We start from the raw sequence: 14,441 nt of genomic DNA, 5'->3' as shown, positions 1-14,441 counted from the left end.
AAACTGGCTTTCTACATGCTAAAGACTAAAACTAGACCCATGTTTCTCACCATTCACTAAACTAAATTCAAAATGGATCAAAGATCTAAATATTAAAACAGAAATAGTAAATCTTCTGGGAGAGAATAAGTAGAACACTTGAGGACATAGGTGCAGGCAAAAAACTTCATGAACATATCCCAGAATGCATGAGAAATAATACAAAGCATTAACTGGGATCTCATCTTATTAAAAAGCTTTTACACAGCAAAAAGAAATCAGTGACAGAGTAAAAAGACAACCCACATAGTGGGAAAAATTTTAGCCAGTGGTTCCTCAGACAAAGGACTAATATCTAGAATACATAAAGAATTGAAAAAAATCAGAATGCCCAAAATTAGAAACCCAATCCAAAAATGGGCATCTGCGATACCTCTCAGATGAAGAAGTTGAAATGACAAATAAATACATGAAAATATGTTCAAGATCACTGGTCATTTGAGAGATACTAATTGAAACAATGCTGACATTTCATCTCACTGGTGAAAGAATGGCTACTATAAAATAATCAAATAAAAACAATTGCTGGGAAATAAATACATGAAAAAATGTTCAACATCTCTGGTCATTCGAGAGATGCAAATGAAAACAACCCTGAGATTCCACTTCACTCCAGAAAGAATGGCTGCTATCATGAAATCAACCATTAACAAATGCTGGCAGGGCTGTGGGGAAAGAGAAACCCTGCTCCACTGCTGGTGGGAGTGTAGACTGGTGCAACCACTGTGGAAATCAGTATGGAGATACCTCAAAGAACTAGGACTGGAAGTCCCATTTGACCCCACTATTCCACTGCTGGGGATCTTCCCCAAAGAATTCAAAGAATCATACCACAGTGATATATGTGCACCCATGTTCATAGCAGTGCAGTTTGTAATAGCTAAAACTTGGAAACAGCCCAAATGCCCATCAACTGGAGACTGGATAAAGAAAATGTAGGGTTTTTTTATAAAATGGAGTACTACTCAGCCATAAAAAATGAGAAATTAGAGACATTTATAGCTAAGTGGATGCACATTGAGGCAATACTCTTAAGTGAAATAAATAGGACACAGATGTGTAAATACCGAATAGTTTCTCTGGTGTGAGAAACTGAAAGTGTAAATAAGGACTAAATGTATAATAGGTAATGTGAAATAGGAAGAAAAGGGCAAAGGGGAAGGAAGTGGGAGGGCTAAGGGAAAGGATAGAAGGGAATGGGATTAATATGAGAAAATGGAAAAATAGGAACAAAATCTTTGTAAATAGGGAGGGCTGGAGGGGTTGAAGGGAGGGCTGGGTAAAGGTGAAAAACAAGAACCAAGAGAGACTATGTAAAGGTGCAAATTTCCAATGATGAATGTCATTATATTGTATACCTAAAATGTATCAATGATTAGAATGAATAATCGATAATGTAAAATAGGAAGAAAAGGTCCAAAGGGGTAGGGGTAGTGGGAGGCACAGGGGAAAGGAAAGAAGGGAAAGGAGAAAATGCTGAGAAATGGAAAAAATGGAAATAAAGTCTTTGTAAATAGGGAAGGGTGGAGGGCGTGAAGGGAGGGCTAGGAATGGGGAAAAAATAAGAACCAAGATGCATTATATAAAGGTGCAATTCCCAATGAGAAATGTAATTGTGTTGTATACCTACAATGTACCAATAAAAGAATTTAATACAAAAAAAAAATAAAAACAATTGCTGGGGGAGCTGTGAGGAAAAAAGAACCCTTCTCCACTGCTGGTGAGAGTGTAGACTGGTGCAGCCACTTTGGAAATCAGTGTGTAGGCTCCTCAAAAAGCTAGGATTAGAGGTTCCATTTGATCCAGCTATTTTCCTTCCAGATATCTTCCCACAAGAATTAAAAGCATAGTACCACAGTGACATATGCACACCCATTTTTACAGTGGCAGAGTTTTTAATAGCTAAATCTTGGAAACAACCCAGATGCCCATCAACAGATGAAAGGATAAAAAAGATGTGTTTTGTTGTTTAATGGAGTAGTACTCAGCCATAAAAAAGGATAAACTTGAGACATTTCTAGGTAAATGGATGCACCTAGAGTCCATACTCTTAAATGAAATAAATCAGACACATACATGTAAATATTGCATTGTCTCTCTGGTGTGAGAAACTGAAAGTATAAATAAGGACCAAAATATGTAATAGATATTGTGAAATAGGAAGAAATTGTTCAAAATTATACCGTGTGAAATACTTTGTTATTAATTAAAATATTTTTGTAAAACTTTTAGAATTATTAGGAAATTAGTTGAGAGACATTATTTTCAATAATTGTATTTTCAATACAATTGAAAATGTATTCTTTTAAGATCATGAAACACAGTGTATTTACCATTATTATTCTCTAGTTATTTTTGTTATGAAAATTATTTTTCCATAGAACTGTTTTGATATTTTATTAATATCTACTTGTATCACATTAAAATAAAAATTAAAACATGAAAAAGAGAAGGAATGACCCAGAGACATGTGCCAGATGACTCAGCTTCTCTATGGGGATGACAGTTTGACCAGACGGAAAAGGCAGCGAGTGCCCCATTGGACTGGCTGTTAGGATGGCTCTGGTTCTTGGATCTTTTGCCCGGGGGGACAGTCTGACCTCCAGTGGTCACCTTTGCAATCAGGGCATGGCCCAGGGGGGGCTCTTATCTCAGTTTTTCCTAAGGTAGCAGCAGGTGAGTTTAGTTATTGAGCTTTTTTTTGAGCCTTGAAAATCAGACAGGTTTTTTTTCTTTTAGAGCTGTTGCTAAGGCTGCTGGTTTCTCTTGGTCCCTCTGTTTCCTTCCCTTGGCCACCTCCTGCTCTTGATTATAAAATACTGAGGAAGCAATTTTTACTAAAATATCAAGTGAGCTGTCTGAAGAAAAAGCCACCTTTTGTAATTTTTTTAATATCTGGGGCTGACTGGGTAATAAACCTGTCTTTAAGAATAATCGGTCCTTCTATTGAACCAGGACCTAGGGATGTATGTTTTACCAATGTCTTTTGTAAAAGACCTAAGAAGGCAGTGGGGTCTTCATCTTTTTCCTGATAAATAGTTGATAACCTAAAAATAATGGAAGGGCTTACTTTTTGTCCTTCTTAGACCTTTAAGGACACACACCTGAATATGTCTTTTATCCCAACCTCCCATCCGGTTGGCAGCCAAATGGGGGTCTTGTGTAGGGACTGCTTATGTTCCAGTAGGAACTGGTTGCTCCCCAGGCTGCCTGTTTCTGGTCTTTTAAAATTAACAATATGATTTTCATCCCCAAATGTAATAGCAGCTTGTAATGCTGCTTGTCTCTCATTAGAAGTCAATGTTGGATTTAATAACAACATTACATCTTTCCAGTCTAATTCATAGGTCTGAGTAAGTCCTGTGAAGACCTCAATGTACTTGTCAGGGTCATCTGAATACTTTCCCAGATTTTGTTTGCGCTGTCTTAGGTCACTGAGAGGAAAGGACACATAAACATGGATATGGTGGCTGAATTTGTCAGCAAGCTGAAGCCCATGGCACTGGCTCACCAGGTGAATTGCATCAGGGAAAGCTACATGAAGAAAGCAATTTTGTTATCATCTTGACCCCTCAAGTCCATTCTGTCAACTTCATTTCCCTGCTTTTCCATGAAATTCTATGTATACATTGTAGAGTCCCCATTAATTCCCAGCCTTCCTTCTCACAGAAAGTCTCTTGTCTCCCTCTGCTCTTGCCCGGTTTGTTTTTTCAGGTCTTCAGTGGAAGGGAGATGTGAGTCCTTTCTTTTTTGCTCTTCACCTTTTTACCAAAGTCGATGGGGTCTTACTGTAGAACAGGGAAAGGGGACATTACTAGACCCTCTGCAGTAAGTCCTAGTCTCCTGTGAGCCATGACAGCACAAGGCAAATTAATTAATATAGACAGAAATGAGACTTACAGAAGCTGAGCTTTGGGCCTGATCAATGCTGCTCTGGGCAGCAAAGACAAAACACTCTGAGTTTGCCACACCTTTATTCAGTACATCAGGAGTAACAAATATAACAGGTGACTCAGAGGGCAGCAGGGGCGAAAAATTCTAGAACAATGAGGAACTATGTGTTCCCCCCCAGGATGTCTTCAGGTGGTATAATCTTGCCCTGGAACACCACAGTATCACCAGGCTATTGAGGGGTTTTTGTTTTTGTTTTGGTGCCAGGGATCGAACTCAGGACCTTGCACTTGCGAGGGAGGTGGCAGAACCACTGAGCTAAATCCCCAGCCCCCAGACTATTGAGGTCTTAACTGACCAGGGGTGAAAATGGAGTTATGTCTTAACATGCCAAAGCTGGCCTGTAGGCAGGTAAACTAAGCCTAATCATAATTCTAATTGTGAAATGATTTTTCCCCAAAATGATGTAGAACTGCTCCCAACATCTTATCAGGCTGTTTGTGCTTAGAGGTTTCTGATACATTGAAAACTCTTCCCAGGGCCTGTTTGTTGGGGCTGAGGGCTTGAGACCCACCTTCTTAATAAAAGAAGGCTGTATTGTCCAGAGGGGCGCTCTGAAGCCAGGGTGTGTGTGCCTGGCAGTGCTGCCCTGTCCAAGCAAACACCAGCAGAGGGCCGGGGATTAAGCTCAGTGGTTCAGGCGCCTGCCTTGCAAGTGAAAGGTCCCGAGTTTGATCCCTGGTACCAACAAAACAAAACAAAACAAAAATTAAAAGGGCCAGGGATTTAGCTCAGTGGTTCTGCCGCCTGCCTGCCTGCCTGCCTGCCTTGTAAGCAGAAGGACCCAAGTTCGATCCCTGGCCAAACCAAACCAAACCAAACCAAACCAAACAAAAAAACAAACACCAGTGGAGACCTGGGTGACCTGTTTGCTCACTGAGAGCAATATCTTCTTGGGTATGAGTTTGCCCTGTAGGGGGCACCAAATCCCAACCTATCCCTTAGCCCTTTTTTTGCCCTCAGGTTCCTAGCAGTCTGAGTCCCTCCAGGCGGGCCCCTGGCCCTGCAGCCCCTCCCTCCAGAGCTTTGACTTGCTGGCAGGTGACAGGCTGGAAAATCCCTCCAGACCATTCTTCTTGGAGAGGACAGAGGTCAGCTCTTCAGCTCCACTTCCCTTGTGTGGCACCTCCTGGCTGGGCTTCTGACTGGGCTTGGGTAACTGACAGCTCAATAGCAACCCCCCTGCCCAGCATACACAAAGAGGGACACTTCTTTTCAGAGTCTTGCAGCTTTCCTAGAAGAGCATTGCTATACAGTTACCCACTGACTGGTTGCTCTGGCTTGGGTACTCCCACACCAGTGAATGCCTGCTTGAAACTTACTAGGCAAATTATCACTGGCACATACAGCTCCTTATTCCAGACATTGCAATCTTTTAAAATTAAAATATCCTTTTATGGGGGCCCACTGCCCCAAACCTGCCTGCCTGTGTGCCAGTCTTCGGCTACCCTGGGGCCTACCTGTGTGCCATTCTTCAGCAACTGTGACTGCTTGTCTGCCTTCCATCAGCAGTGGGATGACAGCAAGAGCAATGACAGCCAGATCTAGACAACAGCAGAGAGCAGAAAGACCATTATTCTAACCTGAGGAAGATAGTAGAGTGGTGAGCAGCAGAGAGAGGGCCTCTCCCAGGCTTGTTGTGAGAAGTGAAGCCCACTGGGAGAGGGAAGATAGCCACTGCAGTAAAGACCCAGTGGGCTCCAGTGGTTGGTGAGTGGTTGGGATCAACACCTCCTATCAGAACACAGACTTGCTGTGGGGGAGAAATGGCCAGTACCTGCAGCAGAATTGTATAGGGTTCAAGCCCACAGGAGGTCAGGAAGCTCACTCTGGCTTCACAACCAGAAACCAGCCTGAATCTCAGTGGACTACAGCTGGCTTGCTAAGAATAAGTGACTCAGATCTGCGCACTACTGCCCACATTGTCTACCAGTGACAGCAGAGACATGCCTTGAAGGGGACTTCTTTTTTTCTTTCTTTTTCTCTTTGCTTTTCTCCTCCTTCATTCCTCTTCTTCAGTTCTATCCTTGCTTGTCCCCGTTTTTCCAGTTTTGTTTTTTCTTGATTGTTCTTTTTTCTATAAGGGGTTAAATGCAGTTTCTAGTTCCCCTGTTGCTGTTCGTTTTGTTCTTGCTTTTGTTCCTTCTTTCTCTCTTTTCCTCCTATCTTCACCAGTTTCCCAAAGTTTACATGATCTTTCTGTGTCCTCTAGTCCTACTTCTAACCTTTCCCTCTCCTTCTAGTTCTCTATTCCCTCCAACTTCTTCTAAGTCTTCTTCCCAAAAGGTAAATTCACTATACTGAAGGGTTTATTTACTGCAAATATATTTCCAGGTGATCCTAGACTTTGATATATAACCTCAAGACTAGTTCATGCAGTAGAGGGAGAAAGATAAATGCTTACCACAATTCGTCATTTTCTAAGCCGTGTTTGATGCTATTGTTGATGCTGATTGTATTACTTTGGCCAAGGTGATGTGATGGGTCTAGTCAGTTGTACACTGAGACTGAGATTGCCTAAGGGTCATTATAGACTCAAAACCCAAAGACCAGGAAGGCAACTCTGAGAAGTAGTCATTCCCTATGGGCTCTAAATACTGCCAATAAAGATACTTGCAGTAAATAATATGCAAGCATCAATCCAGGAATTAAACCAAACAACAACAACAACAACAACAACAAAATAGAAATGAGAAGACAACTAAACAAGATGCAAACCCAGACTTCCAGATCACCAAAAGCAAATCCAGGTGGCAGAGAGATGGAACAATCTGAAAGCCAATCACCTGGACTTCCTGAACTGGTAACAAGGGAGGTAATGAAAGAGGCTCTAGAAAAAATGAAATCAGAAATATTTTCTCAGACAACAACAGAGATTGTGACCATAATGAAAGATATGATTAGAGAAAAGAAACAAATCACATACAAAGGAAAGACCATCAGAAAAACAGTGGACTCCTCAAAACAAACCCTCAAGTCAAGGAGACCTTGGAGTAAAATATTTCAAGTCCTAAAAGAAAACAACCTTCAACTCAGATTGATGTATCCTGCAAAACTATCTTTCAGAATCAATGGAGAAATAAGATATTTTCATGACAAAGAACACCTAAGGAACTTTATGAATACCAAACCAGCACTCCAAAAATAATTCTAAACAATATAATAGAAAAAGGCAATGAGGATCACAACTCCATGAAGACCAACAGTATGAAACCATCAGACAAGGCAAGAAATTAAATGCAAAGGTGGAGGGGATCCAACAACAGGAAAAGATTATGACAAGGATAAGTCAATACATATCAGTTATAATCATCAATGTTAATGATCTCAATTCACGAATCAAAAGATATAGACTGGCAGAATGAATCAAGAAAGCAAGATCCAACAATATGCTGCATACAAGAAACACACCTAATTTAAAAAATTCATAGACTGAAAGTTTTACAGTGGAAAACAATATTCCATGCAACAGGTAACTGAAAAAAAACAGGGGTAGTTGTATTTGTAGACAAAGTGGATTCAAAAAAAGACTAATTAAGAGAGAGAAAGAAGGTCACTACATCCTTGTAAAGAGAACAATCTAAGAGGAAGAGATGACAATCATAAATATATATGGCACCAAATATTAGTGCACTCAACTATATAAAACAAATATTAATGGACATAAAAAGTCAAATAAGTAGTAATATAATAGTAGTGGGGGACCTCAAAACCCCACTGTCAAAAATATCCTTTTATGAGGTATAAATTATATACAGTGAAATACATATCTAATGGATACAACTCAACAAAAATTTATATATAGATTTAACCCATGTAACTGCCACTCATATCAAAACCGTATTTCTAAACTGCAGTCGGCTGTCTTATATTCCTCTCCAAAGAGATACTTTCCTAAAGATAGCCACTACTCTGACCTATAACCGATTCATTTTTGTCAGTCTGAGGAGAATATATAAATGAACTTTTTAGTGGCTGACTCCTTTTGATCAACATTATGTCTGCCAAGTTCATCTTAATTGCTATATGTTGTAGTGGTTTATTTTTATTGCAGTGTTGTATTCTACTTAATGACCCTGCCACACTTTGTCTTATTCTTGGTGGACATGTCAAATGCTTCCAGTATAGAGTTTAAATGAAAAAAATGTTGCCACATTCTTGCATGTATCTTGTCCATATAATTGCAATGAAGTCATATATTGTATTATCACCCATATATTTTATGTTTTAGTATTTTTACATCTTTTGTGGAACCAATATAGTAATTGATTCCTGCCTTTGCAAGTCCATAAAATTGATTTCTATTGGTCTTTCCAGGGCTATTCAGGCCTAAAGATGTGATTACTTATCACAAGAGGTAGTGCATATGAAGATATTTTGTTGCCTGTAAACATTTATTTCAAAATGTTAATTTTAATAGGACACTGATGTAGTATAAGTCTTAGAAATTATTTATGCATTTATGACTTACAATTCAATTCATCCCATTTTGGGTTGACCTGAGGAAACAAATGATCAATGAGAGGTTTGCTTAGAGGATGTGGATTTAGGGCAAAAAGAATTGAATGGATGCAGTGGGTGGTCTACTGCGTGCGGTTGAGGAACCTAACCAAGCATCAGCATCACCGTGTGGAGCTTCTTATTCTCTCCCAGGAACTTTCAGACATGTGTCATCAAAATGGGCAATGTCTGTGGTTGTCTTCCATCTTTTCTGTTGAGTTGGTCTTATTTCCTCACTGAATTACAGAAATTTTATTGTATAAGTATAACCCTACATCAAATCTGTCTTTTATTATTTACTTATGATGTTTTCTTTTTGTCTCATTTTTCTTTTAACCTAGTGTGATTTTGCAATTAAGTTTTTTCAAGTGGAACTAGAAATTACAATTCTTTTTCTAGAAGTCTATAGGAGAGAAACATGGTCTTAGGAAAATTTTATCCATAAACTTACTGCTATTTTGTGCATTGGTGAGGCATGAATTGTCATCATATAATTTTAGTGCAAAGTGCATTGATTCATCTCAGAAAAATGAGTGTTCCTTATGAACAGAGCTTGGAAACCTCTACATTATATTTTTCAGTTCTCTTCTCTCCATAGGAAACATGTGAATCAAAATATTTCCCTTAATTAAAAAATGTTTTTCACACATTTTAAAATATTAAAATTAAGCCAAGTCTTTAACAATTGACTGTAAAGATGATAAGGGTTTCACATAGGTAGGCAGAATGGTATCATTTGAAAACTTTCACAAGGTGATGAAAAGCTTAACTGATCTAGGAAATAGTACCAGAGAAGAAATATGAAATATTATATCTCCCAACCTGTTTGATGTCTGATATGCTGAGCTTATGTTCTCTAAAAATCAAAGAATGAATTCTAGGATCAATAGAGGTTAAGAGTAGGAAGATATTTATTGAGAGGATAGTTCCTGAGAGGCAGGAGGGATCCCAAATAGGTAGCTGAGGTCTCCACTCTATAGGGGAGTTTTATAGAGCAAAACCCACATGGATACAATGTGGGCCACAGCCATGATCAACCAATAAGTTTACAAGTATAGTCACTTAGGAAATAGTGGTCCCATTGGGAAACAAGTCATTTAACAAGTGTGGATGGAAAAAACAAAAACTTTTGCTAAGAAATAGTGGGTCCAGAGGTCTCTGGTCAGGTGACTGATGTTTATTTAGACTTCATTAGGCCCAGTGTCTCTCCTTTGAGGAAGTATACAGGTCTGGTCAGCCTGTCTTTATCTTGAGGCTCAGTCTTCAACAGATGTGTCTCTGGCTGCAGTTGTGATGTGTTTTACCTTTGTCTGATTCTCTCAGGGATGTAGCCCTATCTAACTGCATGTAATATTTTTACCTAACTCAGCTGTTTATAATATTCCCCCCTCTGAAGAAGTACTCCAAACTGCCATGAGGGGGTCAGGGGTGACGACCATTCCAGCTACTTCAGGCTGGAAGGGGTCATAGTTGTGATCAGCAGCCAGAGATACCTTCCAGAGGGCCTATCTAAAGGCCCTTGATTGGCATCAGGGATTCTTGTTGTGGGTAGGTAGAAAGCTCTAAGTCTGGAGGACTCAGGCCAAAGAAACAGCTAAATATACATGGGCCAAACAATGAGATCAACAAGACTATTATGACTAAACTAACAAATATTTCCAGCAGGAAGAGCCAGTAATAGACTTCCATAGGGAGGATAAGGAGAAGTTCCAGGGAATCTCAGACTCTGACATGGCCTTAACCAGTTGTTTAATATCTTGAATAGCCATCAAGATATTAGCAGAAGTGTCAGGAATGAACACACAACATTCAGCTTTTACAACTGCAAAGGTACCACATTTCACTGCTGTTAGTATGTCTAATGCCATCTGATTTTGGAGATTGGCTTGTCTGATTAATTTTACTTCTTCATTTGAGAGAGAGAGAGAGAGAGAGAGAGAGCAGTTGAGGTGTCATTTAAGGCTTATTAAGTATAATTAGTCAAGGCCTTGATGTGTTTCATAACTTCTAATCCTAGGGAAGAAACAAAGATAAAAGCCAAATGATCATACCAGTGAAACACAGTTCTAGACCATTGATGTTATAGGTAGGGTAAATTTGCACTACTGCCTTATGATCATACAAATCCCAGTGTGCATCTTCCTATCCATCCAGTGTGTAGCCAGGGCCATAAATTGGTTCTACAGGAACCAATGAGTGCACTGGGGACTTCCTATCTAATTCCAGGACAATTAAACCAGTCTGTTGTAAGCCAGCCTTTGACCTATAAAACTATAGTGTGTATACATTGTTTAGGGAGTGTCTATCCCAAGTATTTAGTAGAGCTAGGCCAATGAGAATAGGAGTGATTTTTTTGGTTCCCAACATAAGGGGGCCTTTCTACTAAGTTGCTGTATAGCTGGAGTTAATCACATGTAATAATCCCATATCTGAAAGTAACCATCTTGATATCTATGATTCTTGACTCTCATTATAGGGTCTTCATTTTTACTTAATAGGGGTTTTACTAGTGTCTGTAGAGAAGCTTCAGTGGCATTTTAAGAAAATTCTTGATTATGTACAGGACCCTTAAGGGTAGAGTTTATAGGCCATTCAGCTACTTTATAGTAGTCGGCTAAGTTATGAACAATTAAACTTTTCATGTCTCACCAATGCATTCTTGTAGCTTATTCCAATCATCTCCTTGAAATCAGGATACCCACCAAGGAAGTCCTGATGTACTTGACAAAGGGAGCAGGCTATATACCCAGCAAGATGTTTGTTGTAGGCCATTCCACTGCTCCTAGGGCAGAGGAGGTGAGCCAATCCCAGCACCCAGGAGGAGGCTCCCTGCCACCATTCCATAGCTCCTAGATCAGAGGAGGTGAGCCAATCCCAGCGCCCAGGAGGAGGCTCCCCACTACCATTCCACCACTCCTAGGGCAAAGGAGGTGAGCCATGCAGGTGCCATCAGCACACCCCCCACCCCTGGGGAAATGAGAAGACATGTAAACAGGCCTCAAAAACAGACTTCCAGATCACCTACAGCAACCCCAAAGGGAAATGAGATGGAACAATCTGATACTCAACCACCTGATCTCCCTGAACTGGCAACAAAAGAGGATCTGGAAAAAATTAAATCAGAAATAATTTCTCAGAAAACAGCAGAGATTATGCCCATAGTGCAAGGCATGATTAATAAATCTAGAGAGGACACAGATAAAAAAAAATAGAGGAGCTGAGGAACATGATGGAATCTCAATATAGGAAACAAATGGAATCCATAAAACAGATACAAACAGATTTCCAGGAGATTAAAAACTCCATTGAAAGTCACACAGCAGAATTAGCCAATGTGAGGACAGAATTTCAGAAATAGAAGAAAAGATTGCAATTAGTGACCAGGAAAAGAAAAATTGCTGCAAAATTGTGAAGGACCATGAGAAATCAATCCAGCAGCTACTAGACAATGCAAAGAAGAATAACATAAGACTGATCAGAGTCAATAAAAAAACAGGAGAGAGTGCAGATGACATAAAAAAACTGTTCACAGAAGTGATGGCAGAAAACTTCCCAAGCAGGGAAAAGAACTTGACATACAGATAAGTGAGGCATATAGAACTCCAACTAGCCTTGATAAAAAAAAAATCTACACATAGGCATATAATTGGTAAGATTCCAGAAACCCAACAGAAGAACAAAATTCTACAAGCAGTGAGAGAAAAGCAACAAAGCACACACACAGGAAAGCCCATCAGAATCACAGCAGACTTCTCAATACAAACCCTCAAGGTAGGAAGAGCTTGGAGTGATGTATTTCAACCCCTAAAGAAAGCAGCCCCCAACCCAGATTGATGTACCCTGCAAAATTCTCTTTCAAAATTGATGGAGAAATAAGATACTTTCATGATAAAGAGAACCTTAGGAACTTCATAAATACCAAACCAACACTCCAAAAATTTTTGACAATACCCTAGGAAAAGACAATGAGGATCACAACCCCAGGAAGCCCAGCAGAATAAATCCATTGGGCATGACAAATTAAACGCAAAGGGGGAGAATCCAACTAAAAGAAAAAGTCATGACAAGGCTTTTAAAACTTTTAACTTCATCTCCCTAATGAGTGTGTAATATGATCTTGTTACTGTACTGATTAGTATTTTTCTGATTCTAGTGTTGCACATCTTTCCTTGTGCTGTACTGGCTATTTATCATCTTCTTTTGTCTACTTTTTAATTGGGTTGTCTGTCAATGAGCTGTAAGAGTTCTTCATATATTCTGGTCATAGGTTATATGCATTGTAAATATGGTCTGTTTAAGGACTACTTTTCATTTTAATGATGTCATTTAAAGTTCTAAATTTTGATGGAATCTCATTTGTCAATTTTTTTCTTTTATACATCATGTTTTTTGTATCCTAGGTAGTTCTTGCCTAGCCTAAATTCATAAATATTTTCCATTATAATTTCTCCTTAAAGTTTTATACTTTTAGGCTTTCATATTTAGGTTCATAGATCCCTTCAAGTTATTTTTATGTATGGAAATAAAGGGTTGAGGTTAATTTTTTATATATGGATACCAGGTGTTCTAGTGCCATCTGCTGAAAATACTATCTTTTACTCAGCTCTTGAATTGAGTTTTTATTCTATAAAATGCTAATGTTAAATAATCTTTCAAAACTCAGTGGACCATATATGTGTGGTTCTATTTCTAGATTCTCTGTTTTATTCCAATGATCTATATGTCTTTCCTTACACCAACACTGCCTTGATTACTGTAGCTTTAGAGGAAGTCTTAAAATTAGGTACTAAACATCTTCCAACCCTTTTTTTCTTTTTACTTTTCTAGGTCCTTTGTACTTCTACATAACTTTTAAAATTCAGTATCCAATTCTTCATTTATAGCAAGTATACACAGACCTGAATTTTTATATATACCTTGTGTTTTTGAATCCCACTAAATTCAAATACAAGTTCTTGGGGCTCCTAGAGATTTCTTAGTGTTTTCTCTGTAGATGGTCATTTCATCTACATATAAAGATTTTGCTTCTATCTTGCCAATCCTATCCTAATTGTGTCATTTTATTGGGAGACTATTTTGGTTTAGGCTTATGTTTCAAAGTTTAATGGACAGATGAAGAGTAGGCATATCTGCCCTTGTTCCCCACCTTAGGGAGAAAGCATTCTATCTTCTCCATTCACATAAGGTGTTCTCTCTGGAAGTATGGAGTACATGTCTTTAATCTGTTGAGAAGGTTCTGTTCTACTTCTAGTCTCTTGATAGCTTTTACCATGAACATCTGTAGAATTTAGTCCAATACTTTTTCTCCAACTACTGACAGGATCATATGGCTTTTTCCTTTCCTCTGTTAAAATGATGACTTTTGGGGGTGGATCTTCCAATGCTGAACCAACACTGCCATCCCTATAATAAAACCACTTTCTACATCCTGCCAGATCTGACTTCTAATAGTTTGTTTTGTTAAGCAAATTTCTATGTTCATACTTTTTTCTTCTATTATCTTTATCCAGTTTTAGGATTAGCACAGTGTTGATTTCCTAAAATGATGGGAGAATTGTTCCTTCCTATTTCTGCTTTAAATGTTTGATATAATTTTTCAGTTAAAATGTATATGAGCCTGTTGTTGTCATATAGGTAGGTTTTCAAACTAGGAATATACTTTCTTTAATAGGTGCTATTCAAATTTTATATTTCCTCCAGAGTTAGTTTCATTAATTTGTCTTCCAAGGTACTTCTTAGAAGTTGTCAAATTTATGTCAAAAAAAGATTTTTGTAATATGCTCTCTATATCCTTTTAAATTCTGTAAAATCTGTGGTAATGTCTTCTAGATCTTGATATTGTAATTTTAAAATGTGTAATTGATGTTGTGTAATAGAAAGAAAAAGTCTAAAGGAGCAGGGGAAGTGGGAGGGGTGGGGAAAGGAAAGAAGGGAAAAGAAAAAATATGAGA

At 38.7% G+C, this 14,441-nt stretch overlaps 1 long non-coding RNA gene across 2 annotated transcripts in view; it reads right to left on the bottom strand.

Moving 5' to 3' along the window:
• LOC110345384 (uncharacterized) overlaps positions 1-14,441 on the bottom strand; it is a 40,072-nt gene that overhangs the window by 14,425 nt on the left and 11,206 nt on the right. Inside the window, exon 3 of one of the 2 annotated variants that reach the window (XR_002388690.2) lies at positions 5,451-5,534. This is a non-coding gene — a long non-coding RNA (uncharacterized LOC110345384). Of the gene's footprint in view, positions 1-5,450; positions 9,158-14,441 lie in introns of those variants that run through there. The other variant, XR_002388689.2, reaches the window with a different exon arrangement.

The sequence above is a fragment of the Heterocephalus glaber genome, unplaced genomic scaffold (genome assembly GCF_053883595.1).
Source record: "Heterocephalus glaber isolate CG9 unplaced genomic scaffold, H.glaber_assembly_v1.0 deba00000546, whole genome shotgun sequence".
NCBI lineage: Eukaryota > Metazoa > Chordata > Mammalia > Rodentia > Bathyergidae > Heterocephalus > Heterocephalus glaber.
The sequence above is the reverse complement of the archived record's forward strand: the minus strand, read 5'-3'. Positions and strand labels throughout refer to the sequence as shown.